The 18448-nt window shown below is 51.7% G+C and overlaps 1 protein-coding gene across 12 annotated transcripts in view; it reads left to right on the forward strand.

The window, feature by feature from the left end:
* ZNF362 (zinc finger protein 362) overlaps positions 1-18448 on the forward strand; it is a 392486-nt gene that overhangs the window by 336762 nt on the left and 37276 nt on the right. The gene's annotated exons all lie outside the window — the stretch shown is intronic.

An 18448-nucleotide genomic window follows, 5' to 3' on the forward strand; every position in this document is an offset into this window, starting at 1 on the left:
TAATACTTCCCCTAGTGCACCACAACACCTACCAGTATTGCTTTTCTGCAAAAGATATAGCTTCTAATGTACTGCTTCTCAGAACTCTTTACAATAACTTGAATGCTCCTTGTGTAGCACCTCCCAATCCTTTGCTTCTAAGATAATTCTAGAGTATCAGTTACCAGTGCTGCTGGTCTGCTAAGAAAACACCATGCATAACAACTACCAGCTATATACTAATTTTAGATTTACCTTTTCACTAATAGCAACGCTCCAGTATAACATCTATTCATTTTGCTTTTTCACTAATCTAAACAACACTGTCACCTACCACTTCTTCCTGTTTATTTCAATGCTCCATGTGAACCATTCACTAATGCTGTCTGTTACTATCTAATATTCTTAGTAGATTACTTACCATTGCTAGTTAAAATGTATTTGTGCTGCTTACCCTTGCATTTTGTCGTGATTTACAGTATCTGTTTTACTTAACATATGTTTGCCTAAGAGAAATTGAGACCCTTTTACCACTGTTGGAAAAGAGAGGCTGCAGTTTTGAAATGGTGGGTGTCATGGGAAAGGAGGAACGTGGTGGTCATCTGTCACCAGTCACGCTGGCATGTGGCTGGAGTCTTCTCCTAATGTCAGCGATTGCTTTAAAGTATTAGGGAAAATTATCTGGATTTAACATTCTCACTCCCACCCAGGAGAAGTGGCCTAGCGATGAAGGCAGCAGCTTCTATTTAAAGGTAGCAAGTTCAAGTCCAGTTTTCTCTCCTTACTGATTTAGCTATAAATGTAGTACAACTTAAAATGTAAATGCAAATGTAAGGTCCCATATGTAAGGAGGGCAGCGATTTTAAACTCCTGGATCTCCACATAGCTGGTGGCTCCTGAACCCAACATAGCAGTAGATGTTACTTTTGAAAAGAATCCCCTCTGCCCCCCCAAATCTCAGCAAATCCCTATCCTTTTTTGTAGTCTTGCCATCCTAGCTCTGCTACTACACAAACAGGCTGTTTTATGCTACTGCAGACCTGTCGACTTCGCCCATGGTCATTCAAATGGGCAATCTGGTTGGCATTTCTCACCCCTTAACTCTCAGAGATGAAGTTTCATGTCAGTAGTTTTGTTTTCAAAGTTCTGTAACTTCTTTGGCCCTCCTGCATGGGCAACTGTGGTTTATTATCAGTTTTGTTTTGGCCACAGGCAATGGTAATTGATTGAAGTGGATATTTTGCTTGGGCAACCTCATAGCAGTCAAATGGCCCTGCTATAGATGCGTGACATCTATAGCCAATTGTAGTTTTTGCTACTACATGTTGAGACTTTAGTTTCCCTGTTTCCGATTGCAAGTATGTGCCTATAACTCCGAGCATGCAATTGGGAAAAAACCTCAATGTCAAGTTGTCACGCATGACATGGAACCACTTGGCATCTATCCACTGTTACAGTTGAACAAACATAATATTGAGGCTATAGAATGTCATGTTCCTTCTGAATGTGTCTAGATCATAATGCTTGACTGGCCGGAGAGTGTACCCTTCTCTGTCCCCTCAGTCAATTTAATTGCCATGCTATTCATAGAGTTCCTAATGCAGGAAAACTTGGTTCAAAGCAGTAGGAAATAAACGTACTAAAATAACTCCCCAGTGACTTGCCCAAAATCCCTAAATGTCTAGGCAGAGCCAAGTTCAGAATCGGGGAGAAGCTCGGCTGTGGATTAGAAGTGAATTAATCTCCACTCGAGCGGTATGGGAGAGACAGACCTGTAATGGAATTAAAGAGCATGTTATAGTTCAGACCTTGAGCTATTGCTTTCCTGCTATTCCATTATTGTCTAGAGTAAAAGGCTTTAAGAAATGGAGTGCCTCATTACAAATGTTGTGATATTACACACGCAATTACTGATAACTGGAATTACTTTTGCCACCGTTAGTATTGGTTGAATCTCAGCGTGATTGAGTTTTAGTTTTTACAATTCTGAAAGTACTGTAGAACTTCATTGGGGAATGGACTCCGGTAGCTATACAGCCATTTTTCTGGTGGTCATATGGAAAAACATGCTTTTTTTTTCTTCAGTTGCCACCAAACTCGTAATGCTGGCCTAAGTCTGCTACCCTTAGAAAACAGATGCAAAAAGCAGTAGGCAGAACTGGTTTAAGCTGAAACGAATGTAAATTGTGATTAGAAAGTTGTGCGTAGAGCAATGAAGCATGAGTAGCATAAGCAATGCCCTGGTGTTCTTGCATCTGAGTGAATGTATTGGTTAGCTTAGTCTTTGGCCAAGTAGCTGCAGCTTTGACTGAAGACTTTAGTCAAGTTAAGAGGTCCTGATGTATTTCTTATACTCCTACATCCCGTCCCCTTTCCTCCATACTTATGGGACATTCCTCCAACCCGTGAGACGGGACCAGAGCACTTTGTAAAAGCATCATATTTTTCAAAAATATGTCCTTCCTATTTTTACGCGTGGTACCGCACGCGGCCGTAATCCCGCCCTCCTCAGCTCTGCCCAGCGCATCGCCCATCAGTCCTTTTCTCTGCACTGGACGCACTTCCATCTTCGGAAGATTTTTTCTTTCCAGTGTCCTTCTCTCCTGCTTAGCGGTCGCGTAGTAGTCTGTCTATGCAGTTTCAATTAGATTTTCCTAATTGTTCTTCCTGCGAGCGACGCTTCGGTAGGGCCGATCCCCATCCTCTTTGTTTAGAGTGTTTGGGTCCGGACCACCGGTGGGACTCATGCTTCTACTGCGGTTCCCTTTCGGTCCGGGCACTTCAACGTCATCTGGAGTGGTGGGAGATGTTTTAGTGCGTTCCTCCTCCGCATTTTCGGAGTTTCATCGACGAGAAGATTTACTTTTTAGGGCACCCCGACTGGGGGACTCCTTTCTGGGGTCTTCTCGGTCCGGGAGGAGCTTTAAAAGCTCTATTACCAGAGTTTCCCCTGAGGTGCCTTCCAGGCCTAAGAAAATTACCAGAGTTTTCTCCGAGGGCCTCCGTCAGGGCCTGCTCACACTGGATTGCAGTCTGAGACCCCTCCTGTGGGGGCTATTCAACGGCCCAGTTCTACTGAGGCGGTGGGCACCGGAGCTTGCTTCGAGGTCGCCTTATCTGGAGCTTCCCATACAGACACCGGGGTGTGCCTCGAGGCCTCTATCAAGATTTCCTGTACTGAACCAAGTTCCGAGGTTCCTCTATCAGAAGCTAAAGTGACCGACAGAACTGAGAGGCCTGTTAAGGTCTTGTCGTTGAGCTGGGTTCCTCGTCGGTCCCGCTCTAGTGGGGATACCGGTTCTGCAGAGGGGGCACAGAGTGAGGTCGCTGATTGTAATTCCTTTGTTACCGGCGTGGCCCAGGTTCCTCTTTCAGAGGCTAATTTGGCTATTAGTATGTCTCAGAAACAACCTAGACCACACAGTACCGGCTCTGCCGAGGTTCCTTGTGTCAAGGCTAAAGTTAAGACCCCTGACCTGTCTGTGGAGATCCCTGCCTCACTCACACATGTTACACAGTTCTTCTCAGGCGTTGGCAAAATGGCGTCCGTTCCCGCGTGAACTTCGGCCATTTTGGACTCTTCCCTTACACCTACACCATCGGCGTTGGGTGCTGGGAGCATTTTTTTTCATTTCAGGTGAATAGCGTTTCTCCAGCATGGGGTCTGGCATGGATTCACATGCTCATGAATATTCCCCGTCGTCCGGCTGGGAATCCTCGGTAAAGAAAAAACCAGTATCAGTTTCGTTTCTGATCTGTCTTTCGTAGTAATAACCAATCACTGGTCTCTGCGTCATACTGACCACAGCCAATGACTGCCCTCTACCTAAGCACCGCCTCTGGCAGCCATCTTCAGATTTTTACCGCACGTTCATGTGTTGGGATCCTCGTGCTATTGCTCTCGAGCGTTAGTGCTATTTTTCGCGCTTTTTCACAAAAAACTTCGATTCTTTCGGTCAAAAGAGCCTCAAGCTCCACCGATCCTACATCCGATCAACGGGGACCCGTGTCGGATTCGTCTGCGCCCCTCAAGGGTGAAGATTTCGTCGAGCTACACTTCGGAGGACTCCAGAAGCTTCTCAGGCCCGGTCTCGGAGATGGCCCAGGAGAAGGGAAGCTCGACGCCCGGAAAGCTGTTCAGGGTCTGCCCTGGATGCCAGCGGCAGAACGTCTTTAAGGAGGACGAACACTCTTTCTGCCTTTACTGCCTTCATGAGGACAAGACGCACGTGGAGAAGGACTGTGCGTTTTGCGGCAACATGTCGGAACGGACCATGAAGGACCGCCATCAACGTCTCGCCAACTGGCTGGAGGGTAAGAGCCCGTCTGGCGAGAAGAAGAAGAAATCCGAGCGGTCTTCTAAGACCTTTGAGGGCGCCCCGGCGACGGGGGCCCAACATAAGGCTAAGCACCGCGAGTCCGCTGGCACCGGGAGCGCCGAACGGTCGGGCTCTACGGGCGCCAGGCAGGGCGCACCCTCCCCGGCACCATCAACCACGAGCCAACGCTCTGGGTCGGGTAAGAGGAAGGCCGAGCACCCGGCGAAGCTCCTGGAGAGGCCCCGGTTGAGCTCTAAGGCAGAGGAGGAGCGTGGCAGTGCCCCCTCCCTCAAGGATAAGGCGGTGAGCGCACCTAAGGTGGTGAAGGCCTTGATCCATCCGACCAAGCCCTCTATCGAAACGGTCGCGGCGGCCCTGGCTCAGCCTGTGGAGGCTGCACCAGTGGTGGCGACCTCGGGGCCCAGAATCTCCCTGCCTCCTCGGAGGGAGTCTTCTTTTGTGCCCATCGATAGGACCCCCGTGAAACCCTCCGTGGGGAAGAAGAAGGGGGGGCAGGGCGTCGTCGTAGATTCGGCCTCAACCTCAGAAGAGGAGCTGATCGAGGTCTTAAGCCACGGCCTAGGCGTGGAAGAAGGCCAGCCCGTCGGAATGGACCCCGACGCAGGTGACGACGACGACATCGTCGAGGATACCGACGGGGCCCCTGCTCGCCCGTCGGATTCCCCTCTGCCAGCGCCGCAAGACAACTCGGCGGCCATTTTGTTGGCCATACAGTCCTTATGCTCCGAGATAAGGACGAGGCTACCGTTACCGACGGAGGAACCTCTCCCGTCGGGGGATCCAGAACCGGGACCTTCTGGTGTTCCCCCTACCAAGAAAAGAAGGATCCATCCACCACCTCCTTTTCAACCGTCGCGCCCCGTCCAGCCCTCCTCCCCGTCCACCCGAGGGGATGATACGGGGACTGACACGGCAGCGACGGGTACGGACGACGAGGCATACGACGAGGATATTCCGTCGTCGCCTCCCGCCAGGGCTTCTCCGCCCGACGAGATCGGATCTTCCACTCCATGATCTCCAGGGCTTCCGAGCTTTTCCAACTCTGCCCTGAGGAGAAGAAAAAGGAAGGCTTCCTTTATCAGCGGCGCGAGGCCAAGAGGAAGACGGTCCTCGCAGTGCCTCTGTTGGACGACATTTGGGATGAGGGCCTTTCCCTCCTCAAGAACCCTTCCACGACGCCAGCTAGAAGAGACCGGTACGAGAAAAAGTACCGGGTCCCGGACACGGCCCCCCTGTGCCTCCGGGCGCAGCCTACCCCGGATTCCGTCGTCTCCGCGGCAGCCAGGAAGAAAGCGGGGGGGGGGGTGCGGCCTCCACATCGACTTCCCCGCCGGACGGCGAGGGAAAGAAATTGGATGCTATGGGACGTAGAGTCATCTCGTCGGCAGCGACGACGATTAAAGCGGCCATCGCCTTGGCTATCGTGGCTCGCTACGACAGGGAGCTCTGGTACAAGTTAGCTCCCCTACTGGATTTTCTGCCGGACGACAAGAGGGCGGAGGCCCTGGAGATCCTGCAGGAAGGTGAGGTGGCCTCGGACCACGCCATCACCGTGGCGACGGACATCGCCGACACTGGGTTCCGCCAGCTGGGCAACGGCGTTTGCCTTCGACGTCGTGGATGGCTCAAAGCTACGGACTTCCGGCAGGACGTCCAGACCAGAGTCCTGGACATGCCCTTCGACGGGAACAACCTGTTTGGGAAGACAGTGGACGATTCCCTTCAGGCCATCAAGGCGGATACTGAGACGGCCCGGGCCCTTGGAGTTCTGCAGCAACGACGGACGCCCTTTCGGAGCAGCGGAGGCAAGGGCGCCTCCAAAGGTTCCGGCGGCGGTTTCGCTTCCTACCGTCAAGCGGCCCGCTCGTCGTCGCAAGAGGCCTACAGAGGACGAGGCAAGTCTAGCGGACCCCGCCGTCGTCGCCAAGGAGGTCAAGGCGGCAAGGCCGCGTCCAAGCAGGATTGAACCGGCCGTGGGGTCGGGCCCCCACCGAAGCACCCCGGTGGGAGGCCGGCTGGCGGGCTTCGTCAGCGTGTGGGAGTCCATCTCCACCGACCGTTGGGTGCTGGACGCCCTGGCCCGGGGCCACGCGCTCGAGTTTCAAAGAAGGTGCCCGCGCGTCCCCCCCGTGGCCAGGAAAGAACTTCACGTCCCTCAACTTCTCCTGGAGGTAAAGGCGATGCTCAGGAAGGGCGCCATCGAACTCGTCCCAAAGAGGCTTCGGGGCTCCGGAGTCTCCTCGAGATACTTCCTCGTGAAGAAGAAGACGGGAGGATGGCGCCCCATCCTAGACCTGCGACGTCTGAACAAGTTCATCAAGGCGCAGAAGTTCCGGATGGTCACCCTCCAGCACGTCCTGGGTCAGCTGGAGGAAGGAGACTTCCTATCGTCGTTGGATTTGGAGGATGCCTACTTCCAAATTCCCATCCTAAAGGGGCACCGAAAATTCCTCAGGTTCGTGGTCCAAGGGCGTCATTACCAGTTCAAAGCCCTTCCCTTCGGACTACGGTCGGCACCCAGGGTATTCACCAAGTGCCTCGCACCGGTGGCGGCGCAGCTGCGCCGCGAGGGGATTCACGTCTACCCCTACCTGGACGACTGGCTCATCCGCGCCAAGACGAGGGAGCTCGCCGTGGTCCACACGGCAAGGACCGTCCAACTCCTCACGGACCTGGGATTCTCCGTGAACTACGCCAAATCCCACCTGGTGCCCACGCAAGTCGCACTGTTTCTGGGAGCGAGGCTCGACACAGTGTCCCTTCTGGCCTCCCCGTCGGAGGAGAGGACCAGGACCATCTAAGGCAAGGTGCAACAGATGTTGGTGGCCGACGCGGCCAAAGTGAGGTCCATCAAGTCCCTCCTCGGGATGATGTCTTCCTGCATCTACCTCATTCCCATGTGCAGGCTCCGGATGCGCCCGTTGCAAGAGTTCCTGGATGCGCGCTGGATCCAGACGACGGGCAGCTTCGAGGAAAGGATCAAGCTCGACGAGAGCTTCCGACGAGCAATACGGTGGTGGGGCACCCGCGCGCATCTGACGGCGGGCATGGACTTCCAGACCCCAGCCCACCAGGAGACTGTGACCACGGATGCCTCCCTGGAAGGGTGGGGAGCGCACACCGAAAATCTGCACGCAAGGGGACTCTGGCTCCCGACGGAGAAGTCCCTGCATATCAACGTCCTGGAGCTCCGTGCAGTGTTTTGGGCCCTCAGGTCCTTCCTTCCGTCCCTCAAGGGCAAGGTGGTGAGGATATTCACCGACAACACCACCACCATGTTTTACATCAAGAAACAGGGCGGAACCAGGTCCCCAGCGCTGTCCAAGGAGGCGCAGGACCTGTGGCATTGGGCCGTCGCCCATGGATTTTTCTGGTGCCGTTTCATCTGGCAGGGATAAAAAACACCATCGCCGACTCACTCAGCAGGGAGCTGCGCTCGTGCCACGAGTGGGAACTACGGCAGGATCTGGTGGATCGCCTCTTCCGACGGTGGGGCACACCCCAGATCGACCTGTTCGCGACGGCGACGAACACCAAGTGCCGGAGGTTCGCCAGCAGGTTTCCCCAGACGAGGAGCATGGGCGATGCTTTCTCGTTCCCCTGGGAGGGCCTGTTCCTCTACGCGTTCCCTCCCTTGCCTCTGCTAATCCGGCTCGTCAACCAGCTCAAGAGGTCACGGTGCAGGATGATCCTCGTCGCACCTGCGTGGCCGAGGCAGATATGGTTCCCGGACTTGCTGGACTTGTCAGCGTCCCCGCCGATCAAGCTGCCGGCGGACGCGGATCTACTCTCCAGGGAAGGAGGCGCCATCCTCCACCACGACCCGAAGTCGCTGAACTTGCAGGCCTGGCTCCTGCAGCGCTAGAGTTTGGAGGATACGACATACCGGCCGATTGCAGAGAGGTTCTTGCAAAGGCCAGGGCGTCCTCGACTCTTAAATGCTACGGACACAAATGGAAGAGGTTCTCTGTCTGGTGCCACGCACAGAAGATTAACCCTCTACGGATTACGGCTCCCCAAGTACTGTCGTACCTGCTGACGCTGGCCAAAGCTGGTCTGGCACACGCGTCCATCAAGATTCATCTTGCTGCGATCTCCCGATACACCAGAACCACGGGGCGGACGTCCTTGTGGTCTCATCGTCTGGTGAAAGAGTTCATGAAGGGACTGTTCAGATCGTTCCCGCCGGTGAAGGCTCCGGCCCCGGCGTGGGAGCTCAACGTGGTGCTGACCAAGCTCATGGGACCTCCGTTCGAGCCTCTGCACTCGGCCCCGTTGAAGTTTCTATCGTGGAAAACAGCTTTTCTTGTGGCCATCACCTCCGCACGACGAGTGGGAGAGATCCAGGCCCTTTCCTGCAAGGCTCCGTACTTGACTTTCCACGACACGAGGGTAGTGCTCAGGACGCACCCCTCCTTCATGCCCAAGGTACCGTCGGACTTCCATCTCAACGAACCCTTGGTGTTACCTGTGATCTTCCCGTCGCCTTCGTCGTCGGCTGAGAGGACTTTGCACTCGCTGGATGTAGCTAGAGCGCTGAAGTTCTACGTGGACCGCACGAAGGGTTTTCGGAAGACGTCACAACTCTTTGTGAACTTTGGACCTGTCAATCAGGGGAAGGCTCTCTCGAAGGCTTCCATCTCCAGATGGCTCTCCGGCTGTATCATGTGCTGTCACCGGTTGGCAAACCGACCGCTGCCTGGCCGTCCGAGAGCCCATTCCACCAGAGCGATCGCAGTTACCACGGCGTTCCTATCTGGTGTGCCCCTGCTGGACATATGCAGGGCTGCTACGTGGAGGTCGACGCACACCTTCACGAAATTCTACTGCGTCGACCGGGATTCCAGGGAGGAGTCCAGGGTCGGCCAAGCAGTGCTGCGCAACCTGTTCGCCTGAGGTGAGCCTGGTGAGGAGGTAAGATGCTTAATGTTGAGTTGATGTGATGCTTAATGTTGAGCCTTTGCCACCTCCCGTGGTTGTGCATGTGTGTACTGCTATGTATTCTTTATTCATGAGCATGTGAATCCATGCCAGACCCCATGCTGGAGAAGGAACAAGTTACTTACCTGTAACTGTTGTTCTCCAGCATGGGTCTGGCATGGATTCACATGCGAACCCTCCCGCCTACCCCTCTGCGGCTCTTCACTTGGTCATACTGACACTTCACGTGCTTCCAAATCTGAAGATGGCTGCCAGAGGCGGTGCTTAGGTAGAGGGCAGCATTGGCTGTGGTCAGTATGACGCAGAGACCAGTGATTGGTTATTACTACGAAAGACAGATCAGAAACGAAACTGATACTGGTTTTTTCTTTACCGAGGATTCCCAGCCTGACGACGGGGAATATTCATGAGCATGTGAATCCATGCCAGACCCATGCTGGAGAACAACAGTTACAGGTAAGTAACTTGTTCCTTTTGTGCACCGTTTCGTCCAGTGTATGACTGAAATGCTCAGATGCCATTACAGCACTCGGTCTCGCTCACTGCGGCGTCTGCGCCATTGATCTGTGTCCACCCGTCTGGTGAGGGCCGCTCTTGGCAGACCTCTCCCTTGCAGCCCTGGAGCTATTCCTCTCATGAGAGGCCTTTGTCTGCCACAGTGTCTAAGCCTTCGGCAGAGGATGTCGTCTTTGGAAAATTTCAGAAGTTAATGCACTCCGACCCCATGAAGGAATATTTCAGAGGTCTTTTTAAGGAAATCTGCCCCCCTGAGCCGAATTCTGTACCGACGGTTCCCGTCATAGCACCGGTTGTTCCGAAAGCTGTCCCACCTCTACCAGTTGGCCCACCTTCAGCCCTTCTGCCTCTGCTGCCCTTGTCTCCAATAGACAAGTCTTCGGCGGAGCCAGACGTTAATGTTAAAGGATATTTGTGGTCCCCTGGCGCTGTGGCGGCTCTGAAAGAGGGAGGGGGGATGAGTTAGTGGGAGTAATCTGGAAAAGTGCAAGATAGCAGTGATGTGCTGTTGACAGCCTCAGCCCGGTGGGTCCGTTGGCTGGGCGTGGAGTGTTTTATGGTCAGTAGTCGTTGTGTGCTGTTGTGCAAGTCTATGTGTGGTTTGTTTTGTTGTTGCAGTTTAGTGAAGTTTGTGCGGATTGCTACGTTTTAGGCTTGTGGTTGTGTTTGGTTAGAGTTTGAGAGGTGTATGCAGAGGGATGAAATTGTTAGTGGATTGGTTAGTTGGCATTGCCTACCTTGCAATTATGTCTAGGTGTGATGCTTGCTATCATTCACTATACCATTGGAGTGTGGCGCTTGCTCATTCCAATATTCTGTCTAGATGTGAGGCAGGTTAGTGATTGCGATTCCATTCCAGTGTTGCACTTGTCATTATTCACAGTTTCATCTAAGTGTGGTACATGCTAAGAATCAAATATCTGTCTAGATGCGACGCAAGCTAAGGTTAAGAATTCCATCTAAGTGTGTTACATGATAAGATTCAAAATATCTGTCTAGGTGCGACGCAAGCTAAGATTCAGAATTCCATCTAAGTGTGGTACATGCTAACATTGGCTAGTGTGTTAGTGCGTCATTCAATGCAACATTTACATTCCAGTCTGGATTGGCTTTAGGCTGATGATCAAAAATCTCTCTAGGTATGCATGTTGTAATTCTATGGAACTCACGTTATGGAGAGGTAAGGTAGAGTGCTAAGGGGTTTCTGGAGTAGAGTGATTGCTCTACACCCCACCCATACCACACTTACAGTTTTGTTGGTGTCTCTTGGCTTCCTTTGCTTCCCCTGCTGACACCTGCAGACACATCTTGGAGCCGCCTCTGTTGGAGCTGCCCTTTGCCTTGGGGCCCTTAGCCGAAGGGGCTGCCCTGGGAAGGTGGATTAAGAGCACTTGAAGTGCCAATCACGGTGAGGGGGTGGGCAGGGAGGCGGGCGGGCGGAGGGATGGAATGGGAGCAGGTGGCTGCATTCGAGTCATTAGACCCTGGCAACTGAGGACTTTTGGCCACGTGGAGGCCGTGGGCGGGACAGGAGGCGGGAGCGAGAGGGCGATAAGGTTGGGAACAGTGGGGATCGGGGAGGAACGCGCACAGGCCTGTGAAGCACTTTTTTTTTAAAAGAAAGAAAAAAAATGCAAGCTCCAAATGGAGCAGCAACGAGGCCAGCGCTCACCTGCTTCCCGGATTGAATGGGAGCAGGTGGCTGCAATCGGGTCACTAGACCCTGGCAACTGAGGACATTTGGCCACTTGGAGGCCGTGGGCGGGACGTGACGAGGGTCGATCCGGACCTGTTGGATGACACCCAAGGGGATCAGGATGGTGATGACCAGCCCCGCTCTGTTAGGGCTTTCCATGACCGGGTACTGGACATAACTCTTTTGGATGTTCCAGTACCTGAGGCACCCCTCCGCAAGAAGGGGTGCTTTCACCTTGTCTCGGGAGCGCACTGACTTGTTCTTCCAGAAGGACGTTTTGACCGAGGTCCGCAAAGTCTGGGATAAGCTACACTCCGAACTGCACGTTAACAAAAAGATTGATGCTAGTTATAGGCTTCATACTTCGGAGGAGGTCGCCTTAGCGTCTTGCCCGCTTCCTTCCTCCACAGTAGTGAAACCCGCCACGCTTCAATCCAGACCGGCTTCAGCGTCCTCTATAGCGGCGGCTTAGGTTCTGGCCAAAGAGGACAAGCTGCTTGACTCTTTGGGGAGGAAGATCTTTGCTAATTCGGCCCTGCAGTTGCGCCAGGCGAACGCAGAGCTCATATTAGCGGGGGCGAATATGAAAATGTGGAAAGGTCTGTCAGAATTTGAGGAGTTCATTCCTGCGGACAAGCTGGACGATTTTAAGGCTGGCTTGTCAGATGCCAGAGTCCTGGCGCAAGATATGCTTGAGGCTGCAGCGCAACATTTCGACACCTCGGCTCGGGACCTCTCGTCAGGCTTTGCTTCATGCCACCAAGTTTTCCAAGGAGGTTCAGGATAAAGTTCTGGTCCTGCCCTTTGACGGCAAAGAACTGTTCCATTCATCAACGGATGTAGAGCTGACTAAAACTAAGGACAGCACCCAGACGGCCAAGTCCTTGTCCGTTCTGGTGAAACCTCCTTTCAGGGCTCAGAGAACACCCTTGCAGCCTCAGTCCTCCTCTGGTTTTTGGGGGTTTCTGGATCGAAAGACACATAGTCAATCCTCCAGCTGGAAACTCACGTCGGCGTCAGCAGCAAGGCCGATTTTTCTCTCGGTCCTCTGCCTCCTCCTCAGGAGGTCTCGCCACTGAAAAACCCGCTAAATGAGGTGTTTCGGTGATCGCACGAGACCCCGATGGGAGCACGCATTGCATCTCACTGGGGGGCGTGGCAGACAATCACCGAGGATTGGTGGTTCTTGTCCGTTTCTCGGGCGGGCTTCCGCATGTTCCTTCCCCCTATCCCACCCTTCAATCCTCCCTTCCAGCAGTCAGGGACATCCTCCCTCAGAGCTGAAGTCCAGAAACTTCTGGATCTCAAGGCGGTGGAACCTGTTCCCCCTAGGGGAGCAAGGGGAGGGCTTCTACTCCCAGTCGGTTTACAGTGCCCAAACCCAACCAGTCTGGCCTGCACACCACCCTAGACCTTTCCCAGTTAAACCTTTCTCTTCCCCCAAGAGAATTTCAAGATAATCACACCCTGTCAGATAAAGCCTTCCCTACAGAAGGGCGACTGGCTCAGCGTGGTGGACCTTCAGGATGCATATATGCATATCCTCATTTGGAGCCCATATCGGAAATACCTACGGTTTTCCATGGGGGAGGAGAATTTTCCAGTTTCGCGTGCTCCCGTTTAGTCTCAGCTCGGCACCGCGTGTCTTTATGAAGATGATGTCGGTCATCTCAGCTTATCTTCGGCTACAGGGTATCCATGTGTAATCGTATTTGGACGATTTCCTGCTGCGCAGTCCTTGACCACTGAAAGCCTCAAGCAGCCTTCAGTCTCTTCTCCAGCTCCTGTTCCACCTTGGGCTGTCGGTGAACTGGTGGATATCCTCCATAACAGTCTCTCAGGACTTGATTTTCCTGGGTTTTCGTTGGAACACGGTCGATTGCAGAGTGTACCTGACTGGGGACAGAATGGTGGATCTGTTTGCCACGTGTCAGCTGTTTGTGCAGTTGGAGAGCATGTCGGCCTGTGGTTCCAGAGGCTTCTGGGCCTCATGGCTTAGTGCATGCTGGCTCTTCCTCTTGCTCGTCTCAAGATGAGGCGAACGCAGATGGCTCTTCGGAGCTCATGGCTTCAAGCAGTGGATCCAGATTCCAAAATTATACTGGTTCCACCTTTCATGAGGGCGGACCTCTTGTGGTGGTCGTCACTCAGCAATCTGTCGGTGGGCGCACCCTTCCAAGACCCTTGCCCACTGTTGACGGTCATAACAGATTCCTCCCTTCTGGATTGGGGTGCAACGCTGGATCATCTTCAGGTTTCAGACCTTTGGTCGCCACAACACAGGCAGCTTCACATAAATTAGCTGGAGCTCCTGGCGATATTCCTCGCGCTGAAGGCGTTCAAACAAGGCATTGTCAACAAGGTGATCCGTGTCTGCACGGACAATGCAGTGTCCATGTTCTATATCAACAAGCAGGGGGGGTACCAGGTCTCCTCCTCTTGTGGATCTTGCCATTGAGATCTGGGAACGGGCCATTCAGCATGGTATCTGGCTGGTAGCAGTACACATCCCGGGCCAGCTGAATGTCACTGCAGATGCCCTCAGCTGATGAGCAATAGTCCGCTATGAGTGGGAACTGAAAACTGAGATCCTCTCGGATATTTTTCGCTGTTGGGGCACTCCAGAAGTGGACCTCTTTGCGACATCTACAAACGGGAAGCTTCCCCTGTATGTCTCCAGGAATGGACTCTGCGTCTCCTCACTGGGTGATGCTCTTGAAATGCCGTGGCACAACATGAGGGCCTATGCTTTTCCGCCTCTCCCTCTGGTCCATTGGGCGCTTTGCAAGCTAAGGAACACTGTGAATTGCTCCCGGCTGTTCATAGCCCCTTGGTGGCCGGCCAGGTTTTGGTTTTTGGAGCTTCAGCATCTATCAGTGTGCCCACCGCTCAAGCTTCCGCTGGTCCCAGACCTGCTTCACCAGAACGATCAACAGTTGTGGCACCCCTCCCCACAATCGTTCAGCTTAGCGGCTGGGTGCCTGAGTTCAGATCTTTTAGAGCGCTTCAATTTGTCTGTGGAGAATATGTGCATTTATTAGGCAGCTGGACCCCAGGAAGGCTACTATCGTCATGGTCCTGTCTTTTGTTTCACATCTGGCAGAGTCGGGCATCCATGTCTTGTCCTGCAGGACTTATTTATTGGCTGTTGCCACTTATTTGTCCACTGACCAGTGCACTTTTTTGCTGTCTAATCCAGTCATTAAAAGACACTTTGTGGGCCTGATGCATCTTTATCCTCCTGTTTGCAACCTGCATCCAAGGTGGGATTTGAATGTGGTCCTTAGGTCCTTGTTTCATAAGCCTTTTGAGCCTTTGGCTACTGTTGATTTTAAGTACCTTTCGTGCGACTTCGGCAAGGCGTGTAAGTGAGCTTCAGGCCTTGTTGGTGGAAGATCCATTCCTTACCTTTCATAAGGATAAGTTTGTACTGCAAACAGATCCTGCTTTTCTCCCGAAGGTGGTCTCTGATTTTTCACTTGAATCAGTCAATCACATTGCCTGTATTCTTCCCAGACCCGGCCTCAGAGGCTGAAAGAGTTATGCACTGCTTGGACGTGAAAAGAGTCCTTAAGTTCTATCTGGACAGAACATCGGAGGAACTCTTCGCAGCTTTTTGTGACCTTCGGAAATCCGCAAGGAAAGCTGGCCTTGAAAGTGTCCATCTCCAGGTGGATCGCGACCTGTATTTGAGGCGTATACCATTCACGGTCTTCGGGCCCCTAAGGAAATTCATGCTCATCTTGTGCGGGGCAAGGCGGCTGCCGTTGCCTTCCAAAAATGTTACCTGGGAGACCATCGCGAAAACGGCTACATGGGCCTCCCCATCAGCTTTTTGTAAGCAGTACTGTCTGGACCTGAGCTCCAGGGCTGATGGTCAGTTCGGTCAAGCTGTGCTTAGGAACCTGTTCCTGTAAAGAGTTTCCATCCACCCGTAATTCCTGTGAGGAGTGCTTGGGAATCTTCCATAAGTATGGAAGAAAGGGGACGGGATGTAGCAGTATAATTAAGTTACTCACCGTAATGACTACCTTACTCCTAGTCTACAGTCCCCCTTCCTCCATACGCCTGCCCGCCGTCCCCTCTAAAAAGTTTCCTCTGTTATTGCTTAAAGGTCATAGACTTGGCGATAGAAAAGGAGTGATGGGCGATGCGCTGGGCGGCGCTTAGGAGGACGGGGTTACGGCTGCGTGCGGTACCCCGCGTAAAAAGACATGAAGGAGACATTCTTTTAAAATGTGTTGCTTTTTACAAAGTGCTCTGGTCCCGTCCCACAGGACGGAGGAATGTCCCATAAGTATGGAGGAAAGGGGGATATGGACTAGGTGTACGGTAGTCACTACGGTGAGTAACTTAATTATTCCCATAAGCTCATGTCTTTATGACTCCTGCAGTAGTCTGGCATAGAGCAGTCTATTTGGGTATCAACACTTGGCAGTGATTCACTGCAGCCAGCAGTAGGCACAGTTTAGTTTTGACGTATGCCTGCCAGGTTAACAGATGGATTCAGCCTCAGTCAAGAGAACGTATACAACCCATTGTGACGTCTACAAATTAGGCACTTTGTGTGTTGAACATGCATTTTATATAGTGCACGCCATACACTTGTTTTTATGTCTATATTTGATTGGATCGCATTACATCTATATAAAAGGGAAAATGTGTGTCTGTTCGAAAATGTTCAGCATACTTTCCAATATGCTACAAACCTGAAGTTTGGCGTGTGGATAGGTTCCATGATGTAGACAGTGTAACACGTATAAGATATACATTTTTTCTAATTATTTCTTTTTTCAAGCAGTCTGCAATGTGTTTGAGAGCGGGGAACGATCGTCCCAGGCCCCCCAAGAGGTTCCGGATGAGGCGGAGCCATAAAAGTCTGTTGTAATTGGTTGGGAAGCCCATAGGGGGAAGGTGGGTGTCAATATAAGCTGCCCCATGGCCAGTATATTATATGCTTTGGTGTATATTGTGCTGTGAATGAAACACCATCTTAGAAAACAGTAGCCATTTTGACAATTTGGGTTACTGACTTTCCTCCTTTTAATAACCATTTTTGCTTCTTTATGGCTTCTGTACAGCCTCTTGGCTGTGGGAAATGTGGGTTGTAGGTTTACCCTATTTGGTATCCCATAAAAGAAGATTTACACCCTTGCTTCTCATATGCTGCTTCTGTACAGCCTCTTGGCTGTGGGTAATGCGGGTTGAAGCTTTCCCCCAATTTGTATCCCACAAAAGAGGAATTATGCCCAGGTTTCTCATATACTGTTTTGGCATAGCCTCTTGGCAATGTGGGTTATACATTTCCTCTAGTTGGTAACCCATATAAGAGGAATTATTGCTGTAATGTCACTTTCTTGGTTCGGTATTCAAAATAGTCTTTTTTAGCTGCATAGTCTTTATGGAGCACCCTGGGGTCACCAACGCGTTTAGGCCAACTCACTGGATTGACTCAGCGTCTCCTCTGCTTGATTACCGGAGGAGGTGGACCTCTCGTGGTCTCCCTGCACTCCTGGCAGCATCTGCTTTGCTTCAGTGGACCGCCCCTTCTGCTTCTGAAGCTCCAGCGTTTCTCTGCTTGCCATGCACTTCAGAATAACGGCCACCTGCATGGGAGCACGTCTGTCAGTCGGCTTCCCTCTTCTTATGCCACTTCCTGCAGCGAACACTCTGCATGGTATTCCGGCCTCCACACTGGTCTGCTACAGCCATGCCATTCCCACCTTCTTCTCTCAGCTGCATTTAATTTCTCTATTTAAATGCCGTGCTCAAGTATTTTCCTTTGTAGCAACCAGACCACTTATTCAGATTAGTTGCACTTTGAATCTTTACTACCTCTGAGCCCATCTTCCGCGTCCTAGTACTACAGGCATTCTGGGCCTTGAAGTCTGTAGTGGTATTAACCCTTTTAAACTTATTCCATTCAAACTGGTTTAACATTTGAGAGTTGTCACATTTAAGGAATGGAAAAAGGTCTGTGTTTTATTATTAGAACCTCTATCTGAGATAGTTTCTTGAAGATAAGAGGGTGCTGTATTTGAGTTCTGAATTCCCAACATCGTCTTAATATTTTCATGAGTGGGAATTGAACAATGACTACGTGCCTTCAGGTATCTGGGAATTAGAAGAGACTCATCCTCGGTAGAGGATAACAACTGTGGCTCTCCTAAAGAGTCACCACTTCCCCCCGACAGCCATCTCCTCTCATGTGATCCTCCCTCCTGATACCACCCGAGGGTTAGGATCGGGTAGCGTCTGCCTTTCCCTGGCCACATCGGAGGAGAACTTAAGCTTGGGGCCAGTAATGACTCCACAGGATTCATCACACCAGCCAGGGGGTAGTCCCAGGAACTCTGTCTCCTGTCCCTGTTTCACTCTTTGGCAGTATCCCAACTGAGATACAGCCCTACCAGTGACCCTCCACTGATGGAGAAGAAGGGCTGATATCTCGCGATGCACGTGCCCAGAGTGCTGTTGCGGCTCATGCCCAAACCTCTAGTGTGAGAAAAGAAACCTTTTTCTTAAGGGAATGATGTTACAACCCTTCAGTATCCCTGACAAGCAGGAAAATGCATTTGACTCCCTCTCTGGGATTAAGGGAAAGGTGCGGTTTAACTAGGACAGCAAAACTGAAAAAGTCTGGAATCTTAATTTCAAAAAGGTTATTAGAAGTTTGACATTGGACTTTTATTTTAGTGTGTTAGGCAGGTAAATGCCTTGATTCAAAGCAGTTTAAGCACACTTTTCCGGACCCTTCACCCTTCACCAGAATAGATTGAGCTATATGGATGTTGCTAGTCTTGATGGCTCTGTGCATACAATTATTCTTCAATGCAATACTAAGTATATTGTCCAAACAGAAATGGCTGCATAGAACTGACTGTTAAAAGCATAGAAATATTAGGAGAATAGACTAATCATGTATTGATGTTCTCGTTTGTAATAATTGACCTCTGACAAGATGCTAGGGAAACGG

This window comes from Ambystoma mexicanum, chromosome 8, assembly GCF_040938575.1.
Source record: "Ambystoma mexicanum isolate Mex_15411 chromosome 8, UKY_AmexF1_1, whole genome shotgun sequence".
Classification (NCBI taxonomy): domain Eukaryota; kingdom Metazoa; phylum Chordata; class Amphibia; order Caudata; family Ambystomatidae; genus Ambystoma; species Ambystoma mexicanum.